General features: G+C 38.0%; 1 long non-coding RNA gene across 1 annotated transcript in view; it reads left to right on the forward strand.

The window, feature by feature from the left end:
- The first annotated feature begins 950 nt into the window (after window positions 1-950).
- Window positions 951-24,229, forward strand: part of LOC115284380 — a 30,835-nt gene continuing 7,556 nt past the window's right edge. Inside the window, exon 1 of the long non-coding RNA XR_003905175.1 lies at window positions 951-1,604. This is a non-coding gene — a long non-coding RNA (uncharacterized LOC115284380). The remainder of the gene's footprint in view (window positions 1,605-24,229) is intronic.

The following is a 24,229-nucleotide window of genomic DNA, read 5'->3' on the forward strand; positions in this document are numbered from 1 at the left end:
CTCTCTGTGCCCCGCCCCCACCCCCACACTCCCAGTGAGCCAACCACCGGCACCCGTCTCCCCCAGACCCTCTCACCTAGAGGGAGATAGTGCCCCCCCAACTGAAAGAGCAGCGGCCCGGAGGGTAAGAGCCCGACGGTCTCACAGTTTACATATCAATACAGACTGAAGCACTTTGCAAAACTGCGCTTTAGAAACAATTACCCCCTCGCCTCCTGAGGTTGGAGCAGCCCCCTCCCTTCCCGCACCCTGCTCCCTTCTGAAATCTGCCTTAAAGTGGTAAAGAGCATGGCTCTGTGGGGGTGGAGGGGGGCAGGAGGAGAGAGAGATCGCGCGCAATAACAAATCTGCTTTAAAGAGAAGAGATGAAAAGATTACTGTCAGCGTGTCAGTTTAGGAATCGCTCTCTGTACCTCTTCGCTCACTGAGAAATGGAATCATAATTCTAAGGTGGCTAACGCAAGAACGGGTCAGCGTCCACATTTGTCGTCCGTTTTTGCCTGGAAAGACAGGTTCCCATTATTTGAGGCCCTTCAGGGTCTTTCCCAAAAGATTCCGAGGCTACCCTCCTTCCTCCTCAGTCTTCTGAAAACTAAAACTCGCAAAGCGGTGGCGTTCTGTGGATTGGCTAGTACTAAAATATCCATTGGGTGGCAGTAACACTATCCTCTTTATGACTTGCAGCAAACCGGAGAATGCATTCAATCAAATGAACCGATCTTGTAGAAACACTGGAATCATTTATGCATTGCAGTTCCTCTTTCTTGTTTTCTCTCCTTCTTTCCTGGGATATTGTGAGTGGATTGTGGCTATTAATCAAGATTTCGTGCTATTCGTGGTTTGCTTGTCGTTTTCGGTCAGGATTAGCATCATTCAAGGCAAACGCAAAGCTGCCTTTTTTCCCCCACTCTTTTCTGAAAAATCATTTTTGGGGGCTGCTGAAGAGAGCTAGGACCCAGGAGACACCTTCCCAAACAGCAGGGGTTGTGTGCTTTCACACAGCAGTACTGTACAAGGAAAACCCCGTCGGATCTGTTATTGCGGGATACTTGTGAAATATACATAGGATTCTTTCTTATGGCTGCATCCCGGATCTGGAAATTTTACTTGGGGACCAAGAGGATCTGAAGGGCTACATGTATACAGAAGATTTGCAAGCAAGACTCCGATTCTTGTCATAGAGCTTTCAGACTTCCTCACTTACCGACCTTTTTTCCTTCCTCCTTCTTTTTTTAATTAAATTTCTTCCCTCTTTTTCTGCTCTCTCCTCTCTCAGTGTCTCCTTTTCTATCAGCCTCTTCTTTTTTCTCCTAGTCGTCTTTCCCCCCCTGCTCTGCACCTGGATTGTATCTTCACCAAACAATCGGGCACTTTGAGAACTAACTGGAGGCAGTCTTGTAGGGAAGAGCTGTATGGAATTATCTGCTTTTATGGTGAACTTGGCATTTGTGAATGGGTATCTTGTTCACGATATTAATTGCTAGCAAAAGCAAGAAAAAGAACACAGGAGTAAAACGTGGATTTTTCTGAATACGCATTGTGATGACCAGCAATTACCTTACCGACTGATATCCAGAGGAGAATAATTTGGAAGACTGTTGTGGGTAAGGTCATTTTATATATGCAAACCCATCAGTGGCGTGAGCAAACTTGGGCGTTTGTAATGGGAATGGGTGACTTGGGTGATTGCTGCATCGCATTGATGGCTGTGATGTGGCCGTTATTGGCACTGAATGGAAGAACTGCAGTTGGGTGTGTTGGTGTGTGTGCGTGTGCGTGTGTGTGTGTGTGTGTGTGTGTGTGTATGTAGGTCTGTATTCTGAGTGTAATTGAAAATAAATCAAAGCATCACTTCCCCCTCCAATTATTTTGATATGGAAGAGTGTCTTGAATTAATTCCGGGTAGACACTCTATTGTTTGGATGCAATATTTGTGGCTCCTGTGTTCTGGAAGGGGTAGCAGCACTGAAAGGAACACTTACTGAAAAGCCCTATTTAAAATGAAACGAGGTACTCTTTATTCATTAAAAGAAATATGTTTTCAACTCAGTGCAGCATTCTGCTGCATTTCACAGCCGCAATGGGACCAGGGACATCCCACTTGTCAAGTTCTTAAACTTTAAGGTGATAATCGTTGTTAATTATTCTCCAGGTTGTGATTATTGGAGATTATTAAGTACGCCGGGCTACTTTTTTATCCACTGGATTACCATTCGGAAAGAAAAGAAAAGAAAAGAGAAAGCTGGAAATGATTAGCAAAATAGAGAACAGTGCCGTATTCTTTTAAATGTCACCAAATGCTTTCTTTCTCAAGTTCAATAGCCCAATAATATAATTATTTTCCTAATACCCTAAATAGCTGAAGCTGCGACCCACGTGCAGGGGAGTTGAAGGTCTGGAAGCGGAGACCATCCTTTTATTGCAATGCAGCCAGCTTTGGAAATGCAGGCAATTACACACTTCCCTTAACCTTAAGTTGAGGATGTGTCCTATCTGCTACATCTATTTTACCCCTTCAGTAAAAAGTTAGAGACTAGAGCACGAAGGATGTTTAAGCATATTCTTCCTGGGAAATGGGACCAAAAAAATCAATATTGATGACGTGGTTCAGTGCACTGTACTGCATTGCTAAAGTCCCATATTCAGTACCTATGATGAGAGAATGGAACATTTACATGTGTTATAAATCTCACCTGGTAGATTGATCTTAAGGGGAGGGGAGAAGCTATGTGGATATGTAGGAAGATAGATGGAAGTCGTGCATAATCGGTGATTATGTAACTTCATTACATCAGCGAGCTTCAGTCAACGATAGTGAGATGAAATGATTGTATAGAGGGAGGCTCCATTACCCTGTTAACTTTTGAAGGCTTGTAAAGGCTAACAGAGGAGGAGGAGGGCAGACAGAGATTAGCTCCAAGGGTCCTGTAAACCCTGATCTTTGTGGCAAATTTAGCATGAGTTTTCTCATAGTGAGTTTCTGAGGGACAGCAGATCTGTGTATGCTTTAGAGCTGGACGGGAGCAATTTTAGCCACACCCGTGGAGAGGCAAAATGAGTCCGCAATGTTTCACAAGTGCCCCATTGAGTAACTGGGGGTGATGAGCCCAGCCAAGGTCATCGTTCTGTATCCTATGATTGACATACATGACCCCAACTGAGTAGAAAGTTAAATCAGTTGAAATAAAGACTCTGAACAGAGTGGCTATTTGGGGTCATCTTGCATTTTTCCTGGTAGACCTTAATGCAGATCTCAGCCTGGGGTTTCCCTCATAAAAGCGATTGCTTCCACAATGTGTCAGAAATGAGGGGTTTGTACCTGTACCTTTGTCTTGACAACCTCTTTCTGGGCCATTTTAACCCGCCAGGAAAAGAGAAGTAAAAACCTTCCAAGGTAATGGTATCTTGTTAAATTAAAAAATGAATGGCAATGAATTCATTGTTAATACAAATCTCGGAAATAAAGAGCAATCCATTTTCAAGTTTTACTTATTGAATGGCCTACAGGACATGTTGCAGCTGCCTGTGACTTTTACCATGAGATGAGATAAATGTACTATGCTCACTGTACAGAGGAGGGAATACTGCAGAATCAAATGTCATTTACCCTGACGTTTTATTAGGAATTGTGAATTTTTTTTTAAGAAAGAAGCTACACATCAGCCCCTTTTGGCCTTCTAATGTTTCAGGAACTCTTTTTCCCTCAATAGATTAAAAATTCCCTCAAAATGCAACTCTGCTGAAATCCTAACCCTGTTGAATTAAATCATCTTTCCATCTAGTTGTTGTATTTTCAATTTCCCTTTATGTTTATTTTACAAAGAAGGCTAAATGACTTTTCTGTCGTGGAGATGAGCTGATTCTATTTTTCCTACGGAGTCAGGTGCAGGATCTAGACATCCACTAAGTAACTTTGAAAAGATCTGCTTCCCCCAAATCAGGATGGTGGAATGGTGGAATGAAATTTTGAGCTGTGATTTTTGCGACGACTTTCTTATTTCTGCAGGACATGCCCAAACACTGATATATTGTGTCAGTGGATTTGGAGGTTTGGTGTTCATATTGTATAGAAAATTGGATGTGAAGTTAACTCCTGATTCCTTCCTTCAGGGGTCAGGGTAACACTACAGCTGCTTCTAGGCGGTTAGTCTCCCAACTATGTACGGAAATATCATCTGCAATGACTATTTCCTGTAGTCCTTATTTTAATATTTTATAAATGACTTCCTCAGTTGTTTTCTGATATAAGCCACACATATGTTACCAAACAGGGCATATTCTAGAGGCTTTATAAGCTCGGTAAGGGATGGAAATAATACTAGAAAGAAAAAGAAGTCTCTGAAAAAAGACACTTACCCTGAAACAGATGTACGCATGTAAATGCCGTCCTTTTACTTGAAGACTGCATATACTGACATTAGGAAAGATAGTTTCAATCATTTTAATGACACTTTGTAACCTGTTAATTTCTTTTGAAAGAGGATTATGTAACCGAAGTAGGTTACAGCATTTTTCTTCAGTATCCTACAAATCAATAATACAAAGCTTTGCTTAATAGGAAAACACTTAAACATGAAGGCAGTGAATAATTTTAAATATGCTATCTATTTCACTATTTCATTACCCTTGTATCAGCTGTAGGTATGTAGTTAAATTAGAAAATATTTGAGAAAAATAGGAGAAGAAATATCATTTACAAATATGGAAAGTACTGATTTTGTTTCCTGACTACTTGCTTCAGCAAAGTCAGGAGATTTAGCTGATAAGTAATCACAATATTCCTAAAACTAGAAAACAATTCAAAAGAGATGTTTATTATATTTGCAATGTATGTGAACAAATCATGTTATTGTTAAAATGACTGATGTATGAAACATTTTTAAGAAAAACTGAACTCGCAGGGTTACTTTAAGATTTATATATATTTTAGAATCTTTTAGTCTGTTATAAAGTGACGTCTTTGGAGTATACTTTGTCCTACAACAGATATGATCTTTGCTGTTTGACGAATCTCATGATTTTATAAAGCCGGCTCCTCTAAAATTTGTGGCACTCAAAGCACCCGAGTGTTGATTAATAAGATGTAAAAGTAGCAAGTTTTTTGGTAATGCTTAACTCATAAAGCATAATTATAATAGCACCGTTTGGGAAGCTATAAATAAGGTCATGTCGGCATTTTTATTATTAAATTCCAATCCTATTTCCATTACTTGTATCAGGAATCTTAAAGAGGAAGGAGCCCAGCTCTATGATACAGACAGGTGGTGTGGAATTTGGGGCTGAGTCAGAGGGCCAGAGAGGGCTAGTTACTAGCCTTGTGACTTCTGACCCTGCATTTTACCTCTCAGTGTTCAAGAGAATCCTTTAAAATCAAGAATCATTTAAAATAGGAGAGTTAACATATTGCTCTAAAGAAATGAGATGGGTGTCTCAGGACTCACCATCATGGTATGTCTTAGAAATATATGGAATTATTATTATTAAGGGTTCTCCAAAGTTGTATGAATTTAACAGTGCATTTTTTCTCAGGCTACCTTTCTTGTAAATCTTTATAGGCTCTTCCTTGTCCCAATTACAGTTAGTTGGTAGGTAATATTTTTCAGTCAGTAAGTAACAGACAAATTAAAGGCTTTGGTTGCTAACTTTCCCTCAGTACTCAGTTTTTTTCAGCAGTGCTGATATGGGAGTATAGTTGCCTTAAGTAACCAAAAACAAACGAACGAACAAACAAAAAATAGTTGTTTTGAATAACATTCAAAGCTAGGTAACTGAGGGTTTTGGGTGTGAGAGTGTTTCAAGCTGATTACTTGGTTTTTGTTTTGGTTTGCTTTTAATGCTCCGGAGTACTTAGGCATTTCTGTTTTTGGTACCAAGACTGCACAAACAAACGTTGGGAAACAAACCTGATGCTCCCACTTAAATTGGGTTATTTGACCAAAAAGGTACTCTTTTCTGTCACTTTGTTAATGAAAGCATAATGCATTTGAATACAAGTATAATAGAGGCCATAAGAATATAAAGATAATAGTTCAGCTCGGGAATTTGCTCACTGCAATAATGACTAACATTCTTTAGGGGGAGGCAATCCCCCACATGTCACCACTAATACTGCGTTTCTTTAGTGTGCTTGTATCTTGACATTAATATATTTACATCTATAGGAAGGGCATAGTTAGTGATATGACCTTCCATGTATGTTTTTAAGTGACTGGATAATCAGGTGAAAAAGCAAGTGTTTATATTTTGGTTAAGGTAAAATTGGAAAATGGAAAATTAACCCTGTAAATACAAGTAAATGTACACGGACTTAAACAACTTTCCTGCTATAGAGCAACCTTCCCTTCATAACTTCCCAGTGTTTTGCTTTTTATGTTAAGCATCCCCGATATTTCTTTGTTTCAGAAGAATTTGATCATGCATGTTTATCGGGCTTCATCGATGCCTACAAAGAGCCAGTATTTTCTTGGTTTCCTATATTTTTAAAATGCATATTCCTTCATGTCCTATGGAAATGCTTTCGATTTGCCCAGGCAGATTTACAAAGGAATATTATAGGAATGTGGACAGGCTTGTTTATTTGACAAATTCTGCTAGTCACCTTACAAATATGCTTTTAATTTTCACCCGGAGAATGCCACCCTGGAGTATCTTATGCTGCAGACAGCACTCCATTATAGGCCAACCACATGGCTCAATGGACATACCCTCGCTGCTTACCCTGACCATTGGCTTACAATGAAAGATCCTTAATTGACATGCTTTTTCTGGTTCCCCTGTGTAAAAACAATATGCAGGTGTCAAAACTCTAAGACTCTTAAGGCTTTTTTAGCTTTAGCAAAGGGATGCCTGGCCAGCCTGGCATTGCTTGCCTATCACAGGATCTGAAATTGCCAAGCAGTGAGCTGTGGATAAAGCAGAGGGAGAACGCAAAGCACTTTAAAATTTTTCTTCTGAAAATCTTCTCTTTCCTTTGTTCATATTAAAACGTTAAGAGTAATATTTTTTCATGACAAGCTATTCAAAGAGTATGTTATAGTTATATTATTCATCCATATAAAATACAATAAACAGCACTAAATGAGCTATTTTGTCAACACAAGAGCTACATATGTAAGAACATATATTTAAGACTGAAATTAGATGGTATTTTGTAATATTTTCTAAGTCAGGGAATACTGTGTAGAGTTTGGACTCAGCCAAAAAAAATGAAATGGACTGTGAATTGTGATCATATAATTATAGAGTATCACTCTTTCAATGTGTTTGTTAATTATGTAGCTTACATTTTACATGAATTATAATTATAAATAAATCAGTATATGAATAATCATAAAATTATTCATAGTGGGTTATTTTGTCCTGGACTGATCAAAGTAAATTAATTGGTAGGTTCTTGCCCTATCAACGTTTATGTGTAATACAACTGTGAATTAGTATAGTGATCTTTATCATTTTCTGGTATAAAACTCCGCTTTGTAATTTAAAAAAATTAGAAGGCCTCTTGATCATATTTGTGCATTCTGTATCAGTTGATTGAACAAATGCATAGTAATAATGATAAATGATTATCAATATGATCGTTCTTTTAAAAACTAATTTGATTGTGTAGAGTCACAACCAGGTCTACTTATATCTTTGAAATGGATTATTTATCTACAGAAAATGTTTGGTGTATATTCTACATTCTAGACCTCTTGGAGTAACTCCTGCAACCCTGATAAATAAAAGGGCTGTATATCTACATCCAGATTACTCACACATGCATCATGTTATCTTACACACAAAGTAAAAGGCAAGTACATAGCCTGCTGAAATGCATATCAAAGGGATTACATTTTTGGCAGCATAGAGTTGAAGTATCTAATTTCCTAAGAATATCCATTTAAGGTTCCAACACAGGTAAATTCACTTTCAAATTTTAGGATTGAACTATTATACCATAAAGTGTCTGATATTATGGAATAGTTGCATTTTAAAATCTAAAATAAACATTATTTTTATCACAGTCAAATCAAAACAAATTATTCTAAACGTAGCCAGAGCCATTTATGATGGCTCTGCCTCATAAAAATCTAGTAAAATTATATCAACTGTAGAAGTATAGGGATACCCCACTTTGTTATTTTATCCAGTGAGGAAATTCTGAACCAGAAGAATGAAATTATATTTCCGAGATTTAACAACTCATTTGCTCTCTCAGGAAGCACGATTCCACTTTCCTGATACGATACAACCCCTCAGTTGAGTATTTATGTCCTGGCATGAGATATTTTTTAGTAGTGTGAAGCATAAGAAAAGTAATTGTTCTTTTTGAGGCTGATTTCAGTGCATCTAATGCTTCGGCCTCCATGTCACTTAATTAACTTGTGATCACTCACATGGAGCCCCCACTTGGAATCTGTGGACTTTATTTATCCTTTATGCACACTGTACATTCTTGACCTCATTTTCTCTCTGGAGATATAATACAGGGAAAGTTGGGAAAATAGGTCACAGGTGGGACCTCCTTGCCTTTCCATACTGTCCTCTTTCCCATTAGCTTTGTATCTTTCTACTTGCAAGGGATTGCTCTTCTTTGGAGCCCCTCCTTTTTCTTGACTTTCCCACACATCCCACTCTGGACATCTCTGGCATGTAGGACTGCCATCAGTGTTTTGTGCTGCCTTATTGCTTCCAAAGTTATCTACCTAGAGGTCCTACCAAAATATCTTTTAGTCACATTTTATCCCTCTTTGAAGAGATGGAATTCCATCTTTCATTTCTTCATCAACAGTGTCACTCTGCTTACATAGCCAATAATAATGAACTAATTTGGGTGTAATCACGGCAATATTGTTTATATCTGGTTTACCAAGCTACCACCACACAGTTACTAAGTGAAGGAGATACAGCCATATCTATATATGATTTTTGCCAAGGTGATTAACATATGAACCACTGTTAATATGCTAAAAGGAAAAAGTTTGGAATAATAGATTTTATCCTTTGTATTATGATAATGACATTTGGAGAAAATATACCATTATTTGATTTCTGACCCAGAAAAAAAAGGGCTTCAGTAGACTGCATTGCATATGAAAAGGTGAGGGGGCTGTGGAGGACATACTTTTATTCTGGTTGAATCTCGCAGTGCCCTCTTGTCTTGCTGAGGAGGCAGCTGCTTAAATACCTGTTTGAAGAAATGACACCAGCTATGGGTACCACAATGTTCCCAGCCTCTTGCCAACTTTATTTCAGAAGGAACACAGTCAGAGGAGCTAAAAACAGCAGTAAAAGCGGAGAACTGAAAGACTTAAAATGGTATCAGGTATTTTGTGTAAACAAAGCTTCATGTGGCCAACGGAGAAAATTTGAAGGTAACAAATGAATCTGGTGGCTCTCAGTGCTTGGTTTTTGAATACCCCTGTTAAAGCCCCTAATTGTTCTCACCATGACTGAACTCCTGAATGGTACTCAAGAGGTTCCCAGCGCCACAGTGTGTAGAGTGAATGCATTCAAGGGGTCTCAAGGGGGTTTGGACTCTGCTGCTTTCCCTTGTCGGGGTTCTCCTCCAGGCCCTTAATAACACAGTCACAGAGCAAGCTGTTCACGTCAGTGGGGGTGCTCATTGCAATGAGTGAACAGTTTAGCTTAGCTCCAGGAGGCCACTGCCTGTCTGTTTAGTATTTCCAGGGCCCAGCATTGTGCATGGCTTGTAGTAAGTCACCAGTACATCATTGTGGCATGAACAAATGATTAAGCATTTAGTGACAACAGATCAGTTTTAGGTCAGAACTCTCTCCAAACCTATGATGTGTGGTAAAATGAGACAAAGACTGCTAATTGAGGAAAGCAAAAAAAGGAAAATTGAGTAATAAAGAAAGGAGAAAGGATTAGTATTAGTAGTTTGTAATCTACAAACGGACAGAAGGAGAATGGGCAACACTTCTTTCCTCATTCCCTCCCTCCCTCCCTTCCTTCTCCTTCCTTCTCCTTCCTTCTACTCCCAGTATAAATCTTTGAGTGCCTTCAGCCATAATACATTCAAGGGATACAGAGAGGAGCAATGGCATATATCTGGCCCAAAGATGGTTAGTCAGGGGCAGGGGTACTAAGTGAAATCATATATAGTTGTAAATCAAGATAATCTATTTCTGAGAGCGGTGTCAAGTATGGTACAGGCTTGGGAAAGAGTCAGAAGACAGGCACTTGCCGAGGTTAGGAGAGGCTTGTTAAAGGAAATGAGGTTTAGCTGGACTTTGAAGGAGCTCACATTGGTATAATAAAGAAAAACATTCCAGACACAGGAGAATCAAGAACAGAGATACCATAATATCATGGGTACACAATGTACAGTGTAAGAAGATAAGGCTGAAGCCCCAAGTCTCCGGGTCTGGCAGCCTGAAGCAAATGGAATGGGGTTTCATGAGAATAAGGAAAACAGATCATCTTATGACCTACTCAGATTTATACTTTAGGGAGAAGAGGAACAAATTAAGAGTCTATATCTTCTGGGTATCTTTGATTCCCAGTTACCTGAATTTCCCAAGGACTCCCAAGTTCCATCTCTATTACAACTTTCTATCCATTGAACCTCTGTTCTCCAACAGCCATCATGGGCTCGGTTTCCTTTTCTCATTGCTCCTAAGACTAAACCACTGTTACCAGTGGTAGCTAAATACAGAGCCAAAGTTTAAAATTAACTTCCTTTTAAGCAGAAGGCAACATTCTATAATGGAATGTATCCATTCAAACTCTCTTTGCTTAGTTAAAAAGTTGCCACCCACCCTAGCAAAAATGCTGTGGTTTATATGCAACTCTTCAGTGAGAATGTTTGGCAATTCATTTGGGAAGAAGGGGAATTTGGAGAAGGCAGCTGGGGAGAAAAAAGAAAAAAGAAAGTACTTTATATAATGCAATGGCAAAGTAAAAATATAAATTCCAAAATGGTTTTATATTAAGATCGTGTTGGAAAAAGAGTATGGCTTTAGAGCATAATATACATTCAGTAATAAGAAAATAGGTTTTATTCCTAGCAAGTATGAACTATTTTGTCAATTCCCAATAATTATAATACTTTGAAACTCTAGAAGGACATAAAACCCCTCATTTTATCTGAATTATGTTCTTTCTCTTACCAAATAGCTTGTCTATATTTCTAATAAGTGGAATGAAACAAACACATAAGGATTATTTTTTCCATACTTTTTCTGATCATTCTATATTGGAAGTTCTAGTACATTGGGAAATGGCCAAACATTGAAGATAAAACGAAAAGCAATACAATTTACTTAGGCACAAGCTAAAAATTATGTGCATGGTGATCAGAATTGCTAAAGGAAGAACTAGCACAGTCTAGTTGTCAAATCCCACTCCCTTCCCCTGAGGATTTGGATTCTTTGGTGGAATTTTTATTTTTAAAAACTGTTGCGGTCAGTGGGAGCACCAGGGTGTGCCTTGGGAGAGTTTCAATAGAGCCCTCTCAAATCTGTCAGTATTCTCCCCACCTCATACTTTATTGTGGATATTGAATGCTTTCTCAATATTCTCCAAAGTAGCCTACCAACTCAACTTCAACTTTGCAAGTTTGAAGCTCTTGACAACCATAATGGCACAAGCTAAGACCGTCCTATGCTAAGATGTGGGTGTGGCCATTCTCTCAGGTCATTACTGAGGGGCCAGTGCGGCTTCTGCTGGCCCTTATCTCTGTTCTTTGATCCTATTCAGTTAGCACAACTGCTCTTTCTCATATGCATTTTAATTGATTAACTCCTTCCTGTGAATAAATGAGAAGTCTTTGAGGGGCCTATCTATTTTAAGGATTGTACTTAACATCAACTGAAGATATTAAAGAAAATTCTTGCTGGCAAAAGTTTATGGGCGAGTGGGGAAGATATCTATGTTCTGTTGGGTTCGTTCCCTAGAAACAGAAGGTTTAGTTGCTTCTGAGGCAGAGGAAGAAAGTGATGGCAGAGAGATTGCAACGGAAGCCTCAGCGTATCCTAAGGGTCTTCCACAGTTGTCCAAAAATGAGTCAAAGATCAGGGCTTTCTCTTCCTCTATCCAGCAGTAACTGGCTATATATGGGCTGTTCCATGGGATGTGGCATAACTGTGAACATGACACTTCCCCACAGCTGAGGGCAAAGCCCAGTGAGGGACTCAGCTGTGAGGTGTCAGCTGCAGGATGGGCACATAGGCCGTGAAGAAGGGAATGGAAGCCATTTGAAAGCTTTGGTAAGAACATTTTATTCCTTTGCTTCTTGGGACATCCTGTAGTAATGCCATAGGAAGTGACCTAGGAAATACTGTGAAATCTTAAATATTTGTTAAAAGGGGTAAAGATGCTAAATATTATTGAGTACAAGGCTTTGCTCTATGTAGTTAAATTTTAGGAACTGGTTTTCTGAAGAATGTAGTTGAATCCATATCACAATTACCCCTGTCACCAGACCATCGGTATTTAATGCGCACCTCCTATCTGTTTTACATAGGGTGAAAGGAAGGAGTTGAAAATCCAGGCCTGGAGTGTTTACATAGGACCTATTTTTCTTCAGTGGTTTATGTGCTTGATTCCAAAGTCAAGGGGAGGAGTTGATGAAAGGTCATGGAAGGGACAAGGAAATGGAGAAGAGTAGTGTGGGGCCAAGTTCTCTGAATTCCAAAGATAATAAGACAGTTGTGACACAATGAGCTGAGTGGTAGACGAATGAGTTGAATGTAGATTTACTGGTATAGAATAAACATAATAAAAGCAGTGTTTCATTAGCATTAGCCAATCTGTGATTTGGACTAGTTGGGGGGGACTAGTTTTGAATATTAATTAATTTGAAACTATAAACATAATATATCCTAGAGCTCAATATTTACTGAAAAGAAGAGATTCATATAACACTATTCACTTTTATTTTACTTGAAAATATTAATTTCTTTCCTAAATTCAAGAGACGTGCTACTACTTTAGATTTTAAAATGCTTTCTTCAGCCGTAGTGAGTTGATCGAAGCACCTTCTGTTTTTTATTTCCTGAAAAGATATTCAGCCAAGTTGAATACACTGAGACCATAGTGCCAGTAATTTTTTAAAGTAGTAGCTGTGTCTAAGTGGACAGCCATTCATTAAATCAGAGAACATTTGAATAGGAATGAACTTAGTACACCTCCTTGCAGACATGTAAAATCTCTCTACTGCAATTCAAATAATTATCCATTACCTGGTGTTCACTTTAATAAAAACTATTTCAACTGTTTTTCTCCTCACTTGACCTGACATTTGACTAGATGATCAACTCAATTCAGTTCAACAAATGCTCCCAATTATGTATGTTTTCCATGCTAAATGTGAGCACTAGGCTGGAATGAGCAATTTACTTGTTGCCGAAGCGATTAAAGGTGTACACTGCTAAGTATTTTTAAAGATCTGTCATAAAAGAAGCAAGTGGTTCTCACCACCACCACTAGGTCTGCTCTAAAACACTGGATCCATTTCTTCTCTGGTCCTGGCAAGCCTTTGGTAATTAAAAAAGTTTATGACAGTTTTCAAAGACCAAGAATTCAGTGAAACTGATATTCCTTTTCCATTACAAGACCGACTCCCATTGTGTTTACGGGTGTGTATGTTTTACCTTTAAAATACATATTATTAAGCTTATTAAGGGGATTTCAGCATCTCTATATATTGACTATTTTTTTTAATTCAGTATAACTTCAAGGCTCCATAAGTTGTTCTACTTTTACTGTTTGTATAATGCTGTTTCTGCACAGCACATTTTTCTTTTATCCTCTCAATTGATTTTAGCTTTGCCCCACAAAGTTCCATATTTCTTAAAGTAGGTAAGTCATGTGATTTTAAATTTCCTACTCAAGAGCTATGTAGGTGGTATGGGAGATGAGTGATGCCTATTGAAATGGACTGCATCAGAAGTTATTTATATTTCATCTATATTTGTAACTAAAGGAAAAGAAATACTATTTCCTGTTCCCAATATTAAAATTAGCTTTAATTTCTTAAGATCATAATCAGTGAAGGTGTGGGTTATTGCTCTAAGTAACGTCCTTGGCCTCACCTCATTTCCTGGAACCAAAGATTCAAATCCTAGTAGATCTAAACTCATCCTATATAAGTTTTGGAACTCATGCTAGTCATATTATTAGTCATATTATTTGTTTTAATGTTATTATGGCTGTGATTACAAAAGTATAAAAAGAATACATATGATAAAACTTCATCCTGTGGCTTCAGTCCAGATTTTTGGATCTGAAAGATATTAAGAAAATTGAAGGTTCAATTTAACTTCACTGGAATCATTAGTTAAGTCAGAGATGTTAAATATACCTAGCTATTATAATTAAGTTATTACCACTCAAAGAAAGAATTACAGTCCCCAAAATATATATTTGTAATGCACAAATTTATGAGATTCTTAAAAGGTGAGTGGAAATGATTTAATACCAAAACATAGTATCTAACAAAACTTATTTGTATAAGACCTGTTCTAAGTTTATGTTGGGAATATTATAGTGTGCGATAACTTAGGGCAACACACAAAATACATTGAGTTCTAACCTTAGGGTTCAAAAAAAATAGATATGTAGACCAAGATACTGGCCATTGATAAAATAAGCTTAAACCCACAATTACATGGCCCCTGACAATACTGTTAAGTGTATGTGTTTGGCCTATGATATTCTTTTATATCAATTTAACTAACTCTCTATTTCTTTGACCACTATGCACTAACTGAAATAACTTTGATTTCTGAATGCTAAGAATTCCCCACCATGGAGAAGACTGTCCTCCTAAGAATATTATGTGCACCCAAGTCACTGCTAGCTATGTCTTTTTATCCTCCAACTTATCATTAAAAAATTTACTTCTGTGTGTCCCCCCAACTTGAATGTAAGTGTGAGATGGTGGGACCTCATCTGTCTGGGTCACCACATATCTCTGGTGCCTAGGAGAATGTCTGGCACATAGTGTTACTAAATAATGATCAAAGAAAGGGAGGGAGGGAGGAAAGGAGGAAAGAAAGAAAGGTCTCCCAAGGTATCCTGGTCTCAGCAAGATAAAAAAAAAGGGGGGGTTGGATAAAACAAGACATCTCTCAGGTTAGAATACAGGCTCCACCACATGCATTAAAATGTCACATCAGTTGATAAAACACCCTGAATACCATGCTGAGAGTTTAGAACCTATATCCAAAGGTTTTGGTTACATCAATAATGCTGAGCACAATGTTTTAGGACCACTAATCTGACAATAATATTTAAGATGAGTGAAGCAGAGATGGACTGGAGACTATACTTAGGTAGCTACTGTATTTTTTATAAATTACAAGGTGATAAAACTCCTCCTACGTTTTAGCTTCGTAAGTTTTCTACAATTTTTCCCCAACATGTAAGTATTAATTAAGAGGAAGTTTTAAAAAACCATTGAATTTTCATCTTTACTCTCCTTGGTATTAATATATCTTCTCTGAATTGCAGAAGATCTCAGGGTATCCTAAAATTGACATTAGGATCAAGGCAAGTCTGAGTTCCAATTTTGGCTCTAACATTTGCTAGCTGTGAAAACCTTTGACCAGTCACTTAGTGTTTCATGGCTTTGGTTTCCAGATCTCTAAAGAGAAACGAACGCCCACCTTTAGGATTATTGGGAAAAGTAAAAATAATATTTGTGAAACATATAGTACAGTGATAGATAAAATAGCTATATAATAAATGGTAATCCTTATTATTTTAATAGTTTAACATATGTTGTATCATTAAAATATAACAGCTAAGAACATTATATAGTTTTCTCACTATACTCAATGGTCAGTTTTCCTTAATCATCTCAACTGATCTCTGAGCAGCATTTATACAATGGATCATTCCTTCTCCTTGGTACATTTTCTTCACTTGTTTTTCAGGATAGCACACTCTCCTGCTTTAAGTTCTCTTTTATTGTTTGCTTCTTTTCCGGCTCCTTTGCTGGTCTCTTTCCTTTTTTTTTTTCTTCTTCCTATTGGAATGCCCCATGACTTGGCTCTTGCTGGTCTTCTCAGTCTACTCTCACCCCTTCATGATTTCATCCATTTGCATGTCTATAAATACCTTTTTTTATCACCACTTATTACATTTATACCCACACCCTGGTCTCTTTCCTAAACTCCAAACGCGTATGTCCAGCTGCTTATCTGACATCACCACCTACTTAACCTTTGTCAATTACCTTGTCCAAAACTGAATTTATCTTTTCTGACCCCAATCTACTCTATACTCCCATCTCAACTGATGTCAGTTTTACCCCTGTATTTGTTTAGGCCAAACATCTTGGAGTCGTTCATCATTTGTCTCCCTCTCTGACATACCACATCCAGTGTGTCATCAATCCCTGTTGGTACTATCTTCACACATATCCAGAATTTAAGCACCTCTCACCGTGTCTAATACTGTCATCTTTGTTGACACCTCCATTATCTCTTTCCTAAATTGCTGCAGTAAGCTCCAAACTGACTCCATGTCTCTACCATTGCCCTCTATAATCTGCTCTCCATACAACAGTTATAGTTGTTTTTTGAATATGGAATGCAGATGATGCAAAACTTTCTGGTTTTACTCAGAGTAAAAGCAGAGTACTCTAAATGGTCTAGAGACTGAGGCCTACTTTAATTCTTTAACTTCATTTCCTCCATTCATCCAGGCTTTTCCAACCTTCTTATTTCTCTCTTATTATCCTCAACTTGCTGTTCTTTGAATATGACAGGTAAATTCTTGCATTAGGACCCTTGCACTAGCTGTTCTCTTTATCTGGAGCATTATTTCCCAGAAATCTCCAGTCTAACTTTCTCATCTCTATCATTTTTGGCTTTTATATGTCATTTGGCATTTATGTATCATCTTCTCCATGATACCTACCCTGATCACACCCTCTAAAATTGTAACACACCCACTTCTACATTCCTGATCTCCTTGTCAGCTTTTGCTTTAATTTTTTTAGGCACTGCCTAGCTTGTAACATTTTTTTAAAAGTTACTTCTTGGGGTGCCTCGGTGGCTCAGTCGGTTGAGCGTCTGGCTTCAGCTGAGGTCATGATCTCATAGTTTATGGGTTTGAGCCCCACATCGGCTCTGTGCTGACAGCTAGCTCAGAGCCTGGAGCCTGTTTGGATTCTGTGTCTCCCTCTCTCTCTGACCCTCCCCTGCTCGTGCTATCTCTCAAAAATAAATTAAAAAACATAAACATTTTTAAAATAAAAGTTACTTCTTTATTATACTTACTGGTTATCACTACAATTATAGCTTCACAAGAGCAGGGATCTTTGACCATTGAGTTCACTGTGGTGTCCCAAGTACCAAGAACAGTGTAAATTTGGTGAAAATGTATTAAATGACTAAATATTGTTGTAAAATAGAGACAGTAATAATCCATACCTAATGATGCTGTTGTGAAGATTTAAATAAGATGATGCAATTAAAGTATTTTAATCACAAGGCCTGACACATATTAAGGACTCAGTAAATGTTGGCTATTACTAAGTGTCTCGTGGTAGTTAACTTAATGATGTACAACAAAAATCAAAAGTATTACAACATGAACTCTTTTTTCCAAATTAAAGATTCACTAATTAGCACCATGGGAAGAGAATATCTGCTCTAGGTATAGACCATCATATCCCATATTAGGTTCTTCTAGTAAAGGACAAAGGAAAGTACACAAATATTCAGCAATAGTTGATAACTCATATCTGTCAGTAAGATCGATTAAGATTGATCTTTTTACTTTATACAAATTAAACATCATATAATTTAAAAAGTTGGTGGCTATTAAATATTATCCAACATGGGAAATTTTTAAAGTTTATTTATTTATTTTTGAGAGAGGGAGTGAGGGAAGGGCAGAGAAAGAGAGGGAGAGAGAATCCCAAGGAAGCTCTGTGCTATCAGTGCAGAGCCCAATGTGGAGCTTGGTCTCACGAAACATGAGATCAGGACCTGAGCTGAAATCAAGATTCACGCACTTAACTGACTGAGACACCCAGGTCCCCCCAACATGGGAAATTTTTAAAATATTGCAATAAGATGGCTTACAAGATTATTGAGATCTCCCCAAGAGTTAAGAAGCTGACAAAAAATTATATTCCCAGTATGCATTTTAAGGAATAACTAATTTTATTTTCTTTTACTTTTATAGATTCCAATGGCAGTTTGAATTATTGAACATATTTAAAAATTTCGGTTCTTTCCCACATTTCATAAATAGAAAACAATAATTGTAATGAGGTATTCATATGTGTATCACAAATGTAGGTTATAGTGTGTAGGATTCAATAGAAAACAAATACTCGATTTTTCTATCTTTATTTGTGAAAACATTGAGAAATAGTTATAACTGGAAGCCTTTTGTAAGTCAAAACAAAAAGTATTATTTCTGACTATTGAATGGATGTTCTCATTTTGTCTCTTTCCCAATCATCAGTTGCCTATTCTAATAAAATGCATTCATTCTTCTATATTTCATTCATATAGCTTAGTCTTTTCCAGAGAATTTACAAATGTTTTACTGCCTGCCAAGCCTTGTGTAATTAAACTAGATGACAGAATGTGCCCATAGTTTATTCTGTGGATCTCTGACTACAGATGCAGAGATTTACATTAAGTCAGGGGTAAATGATACATTTGTATACATTTCTGCTTCCACTAAAAATACTTTAAGGATGTTGACTCTGGAATTCACTAAACAGGAAAATTGAGAATAAATCTACTGCCATTTTTGCTATTCTTTCATTCTCTTGGGTGTTCTTCATACAACTTCATTTCCTTCTCCAAGCTTTATATGTTCAGATAGTCACCTCTTTCTGCCAAAGTTCATTATCTTTTTACCACTAGAAAATGGGTGAGAAATGGAATAAGGAGGGGAAGAAAGAAGAATGGCAAACTTCACATTATTATCTAGATGGTACTTAGATCAAACATTGTAAGTTTTTTCTAACTATTTTAGAAGAATCACTTTTTCTAGCATTTTTATTGCCACTCATGCCTACTTCACTTTGTTACTCCTCTGCTGCTTGTGGGTGGCTGGAGTTTGACTATTTCAGAATAGTTACTGGTGGGTGGGTTCAAGAATCTCTAGTGGGTTGGGAAAAAAGCCATGTTTATATAGATAGTGATCCTTCTATTAAAATCCTGAGAGTGAGTAATATTTAATGGCTATGTTCACCACGCACATAGGAGAGTCCATCTGTACAGGAACAAACACTATCTAAAGAGAATTCCATGGGGTCTTTGTATTCCTATAAAGGTCTTGTGTGCAGGGGTTCTAATCTCCAAAATTTGATTCATTTACTTGGGAGACAAAGTTTCTCTCCTGAAGGTATGACATGGGCCTAGATGCCTACGGGTTTGTATAAGTACAGGATGCTATAGATCTGTCAAGGCTTTGCTTTCCCACTGCAGCAGATCAAAGCACACAGCTTTAAGGCCTTGGATACATTGCTTTGACTATAGATGTAATGCATTTATGTTGATTGGCTTTATGTTGTGAGTACCTGTGGTAGTCACATGATCTGCTTAGATGCCAAGTGAGTGTATTCTCTTCTTTGATTTGAAGTCTAGTTCTTTCGTATTTTGCAGTACATCGCTGGTAGAGACAGTGATGCGGTGTATACATCAAAAGCACCATTAAAATTAGCAAACACTTTCTGTATGTCCAAGTCACCAGAAATAATGAGGCTCTCAAAATATAGAATATTTTTGCTCGTAGTGCCTGAAAGACCACTATACTTAAAGTGATATTTAGATTATAGTAAATTCTAAATAGGTATCATTATATTCTCATTTCCTGTCTTTTCTGTATCTGAGAAAATGTCTTTCCTTCATCTTTACCACTTTCCTTAATCTTCAGATATTGAGTAATCATTGCTTTTCATGACCTACTTTATTAAAACAATACTACTATCAAAGTGTGGGGTTTGGATAGCTGCAATAACGTGTACAGCTGAATCACAGCTTTTGTAAATGGAGAGCCGGTAATCAAATCACTTATATTATGTTATAATTATCATTCCAAGACTCAATAACTAGGGCAGTTAAATGTCTAACTGATTTGAGATAGAGAGCCTATTTAAAAGAACATTTTACTTTCATTTTATTGGCAAGTTTTAAGACCAAAATTTCAAAAGCCCAAAAATGGACATAATTTAGGATGTGCATTTTAATGAGGAAAGTAGAGAAAATGCTAAATGATTTGGGGAAAATGATATTTTATAACTTCTTTAAGTGATGCAACTTCTATAAGTGCGGATTATTTTCCTGTTCTTTAAAGAATGAAATAAAGTTATATGTAATGGACAGTACCAAATTCAGACTCACACTGAGATAGATACAAATGTTTCCAATAAGTGACATATTTTAATTTGAAATTTTGAATCTAATATAACATGCAAATTGCAATAGTCCTTAATGTAGAAAGGGGAAAAATGTAGTGATTGAGTTTGGGGAAATTGTAAATTGGGCAGAATCTAGCCAGCTGCAATGATGAACAAGGCTTCCTTTATTATTGCTTCAAGAAAAGCTATTGAGTGGCTAGCACAAAGTAGTTGCTTGAATGCAGGAATATCCAATATCCCTTTGAGAGACGTATTTGATTATACATTTTCCCTTTACCCTCTTTTTTCTCTCTATCTCTCCAAGTTCCACAAAAAGTTCCCACGATCACTGTTGTTGTTATCCATGGTTTTGTTTTTCAACTAGTAGGTGATATTACTAACAACTGTTATCTATGTAAAATGATCTTGTCAGTCTTTAAGTTTATACCTGATCCTGATGTTTCTTTGTTTAAAATCCTCCAATATGTCCTTGGTGCTTACAGGATTAACTGTAAAGGTGTTCATCTGACAGGAATTTTTTTATTATTATCTAGTTTAAGAATTCTCTTTTAGCTTTGTTTCACACTCTGGTCAAAATGACTTTTCATCATGCATATTCTTTCTTTTTTTAATGTTTTTAATTTATTTTTGAGAGACAGATAGAGACAGCACGAGCAGGGGAGGGTCAGAGAGAGAGGGAGACACAGAATACGAAGCAGGTTCCAGGCTCTGAGTTAGCTGTCAGCACAGAGCTCGATGCGGGGCTTGAACCCATGAACCGTGAGATCATGACCTGAGCCGAAGCTGGACGCTTAACCAACTGAGCCACCCAGGTGCCCTCATCATGCATATTCTTTTACAGTGCTAAATACATACACACACACATTCCCACTCCCACATACACATCCCTCTGTACTATATCCTTCCCACCAATTTTTACCTGGAAAATTCTTACTCATCCTTTATTACCCATCTCCGGTATCTCCTCTGGTAAGCCTGACTCAGCTTCTCTGTAGAGTGTGCTATCCAACAGCACTCCTCATCATCCCTAATGATCAGTATACAAATTCCTGCTAAACCACTTATTTTATTGTAATTAGTTTATCTATCTATCTCTTTCTCCTCCTAGAATAGAAGCTTCATAAAGACCTGGTTCAGCTCTGAAAAAAATTAACCCAGCATCTAAGGCTCATAATAACAGATCTCAATGAATACTTGATTGAGTGAACGGATCTTGTAACTTTTGCACAACCTGCAGTTGTGGGTGCCAATTCAATGTGCAGAGTTGGAAGCTGTCTGCAGCTCTTCCAGTCAGTTTTATGGTCTGCCAACACATCCTTGGTTGTTGTATATTCCTCACTGATAGGATTTATTCCAACAGTACTTGGCTTGGTTATAGTGTTCAAAATTGTGTGTGTGTGTGTGTTTTTACTGTGTCTGTTTTTCCCCCCTGCTCGACTTCGTTCTCTCAGTTTCTCTATAGCAGAGTGCTGAGACATCTTGTTGTTACCTATTCCCCTCCTATGCCTTGCCCATCCAAGTATCTTTGTGACAAGAAAGGCTCAGAGACTGGCCACCTTCCAGCATCTTGTTGCTGGTGATCCTGTATTACAGTAGGCATTTGAGTGGTGAACCTGGGCATACTGCCACCACCAGCAGTGAAGGTGAATGCATTCCAGTGCCAATAAGGACTAAGGCATGAAAGTAAATCCATGCAGAATTGACTTTGTCAGTGCTTTCTAGTAAAGGAGATTATACATGCAAAGTGCACTGGTAGCAGAAGGCATTATTTTGTAACTTGTAGTTCTAGATGAAAGAATACCAATATTCTTCACCTTAATTGGTGTTTTCGCAAGAAGTTGATGTTAATGGGAAGTACCGTACCTTGTTGCACGTGTTGCCTTGCTCTGCTGAGGGATAGAGAAGTGAATAATACATAGTCCTACAGGTCAGTGCTTCCCCAACTTGAATTGCTTATAAATCACCCGGGGGATTTTGATTCAGTAGAGCTGGGATACAGCCAAGGTTCTGCATTCCTCACAAACTCCCAGGTGGTAGCACGATGATGCCAGTATTGCTGCTCTGAGGACCTCACACTGAGCAGCAAGGATGTAAAAGGAAGAGAGCACTCTTCAAAAAGCAAAGCTGCCTAATGGGCATGCCCTGTATATTTTAGTGCCTCAACAGTGCCACCGGATGACAAGAACATGCCCTAATACAAGGCATCACCACTTGATGTTAGTGCAGATTGCTCCTGACAGTGGAAACATGCCTGACTTAGTAGTGTTCTCCCTTGCACAGAGCCCTTTAAGTTCTTTGTGGAGGAGAGAAGAGGTTGGCTACCCCCCACCCACAATCTTTGATCAGAATGATTTAGTACATTAAAAGAACAGATTATTCTCTCAGGGTTTGAGCATCTTAGCTACAGAGAAAGTGAAGTTCAATTGCTGAGAATTTAGGGAGTTTGCTGAATTGCCACCAGGTCAACCTTTTCTCTTACTTCTCCAAGACAGCAGTAGGAAAGCTCTCATTTATTGACCTCCTGTCATATGTGGGCACTGTTTTTTAGGTACTGGAGGTACAGAGGCATAAGAGATAGTCTCTTCTCTGAAGGAGTTTACCATTTACTCCATTAAAGGGTCACTTTTTTAAACCTATTTTTGTCTTTATATTAATAAAAGTACACACTTAATTGTTTCTTATTAACCAAATGTTGGTAGGACACCAACATAAGGAGGATATGTGATATTTTTAAGGCTAGATCATGACACACATTTACAATATGGTTAATAGAGTTATAAGCGGCAATCACATGCCCCCTCCAGTCTGAAAATCATAGTTTCCTAGCCCTGTGTTAAAAACAAAATGTGGCCGTGGGCTAAAGGTTGTGTTAGCACAAGGAACACTCTTCTTATTAAAACTCAAAGGTCATCCCAGCATTTTAATTCTGTTTCTATGTGTAAAATTATATACTCTTTGGATAGCTACTAAATTTGTCCATCCATCTAAACTTCTCAGAGTAGAGATGAGAGAGGGGAGCAGATAACTATAGACCATGAAGTAGAATGCAGTAAATGCCAGAGAAGTGAAACACAGATAATGTCATGGTTAGCAACCAGCCCAGGGACCAAATCCAGCCCACCACCAGGTTTTGTAAATAAAGTTTTATTGGAACCCATTTGTGTCATCTGTGGTTGCTTTCATGCTACAACCACAGAGTTGAGGAGGTGTAACAGACATTGTATAGCTTGCAGAACCTAATATCTATCCTTGTAAGAAAAAGTTTGCTGACCCCTAGAGTCTAAGAAGTAAGCTCACTTTTTAACAAATTATAAATTGGCATATAACATTTATAAGTGTAAGGTGTACTAATATATGTGGGGTCAGGGCCAGGGAACAAAAGGAGGCCCTGCAACTCTGGTCCACCACTGCTTTTCTCAGTCTCCTGCACTTTGATTGACCTCATATGCGTGTTGTTCATATCCAAGTCCCATCCACCCTCCCTAAACTGCTGCCTCACAAACACCTGTACCTTGACCTTCCTTCAAGGGTAGTGGTGCACACAAAAACCCCAGGGAGTCTGTCTCCAAGGAGTCAACCAAAGGAGAGGCCCATAGGGCCTCCTGGGCAGGACACTTTAAGTTTTGGAATACCATTTTTATGGTCTGGAAAACAGGAAACAAGGGCTTTGGGTGTGCACACCTCCTCAAGTCTTTTAGATACTTTGCCCCATGGCCAGTGGCTTGGTAGGAATAGGGCCAGAGTTGATCCTCTAAAGGGAATGAATAGCACAGGGCCTCTATGCTTGGGTCTAAGGAAAATGCCTCTAAGAAGTCCCATTTAAATGTAATTTAAATTAGAAACTGGACAAGGGAAATATTAAGAAAGTCTTTTAGTTAGGTATGA

Source organism: Suricata suricatta, chromosome X (assembly GCF_006229205.1).
Source record: "Suricata suricatta isolate VVHF042 chromosome X, meerkat_22Aug2017_6uvM2_HiC, whole genome shotgun sequence".
In the NCBI taxonomy this organism is placed as follows: Eukaryota; Metazoa; Chordata; class Mammalia; order Carnivora; family Herpestidae; genus Suricata; species Suricata suricatta.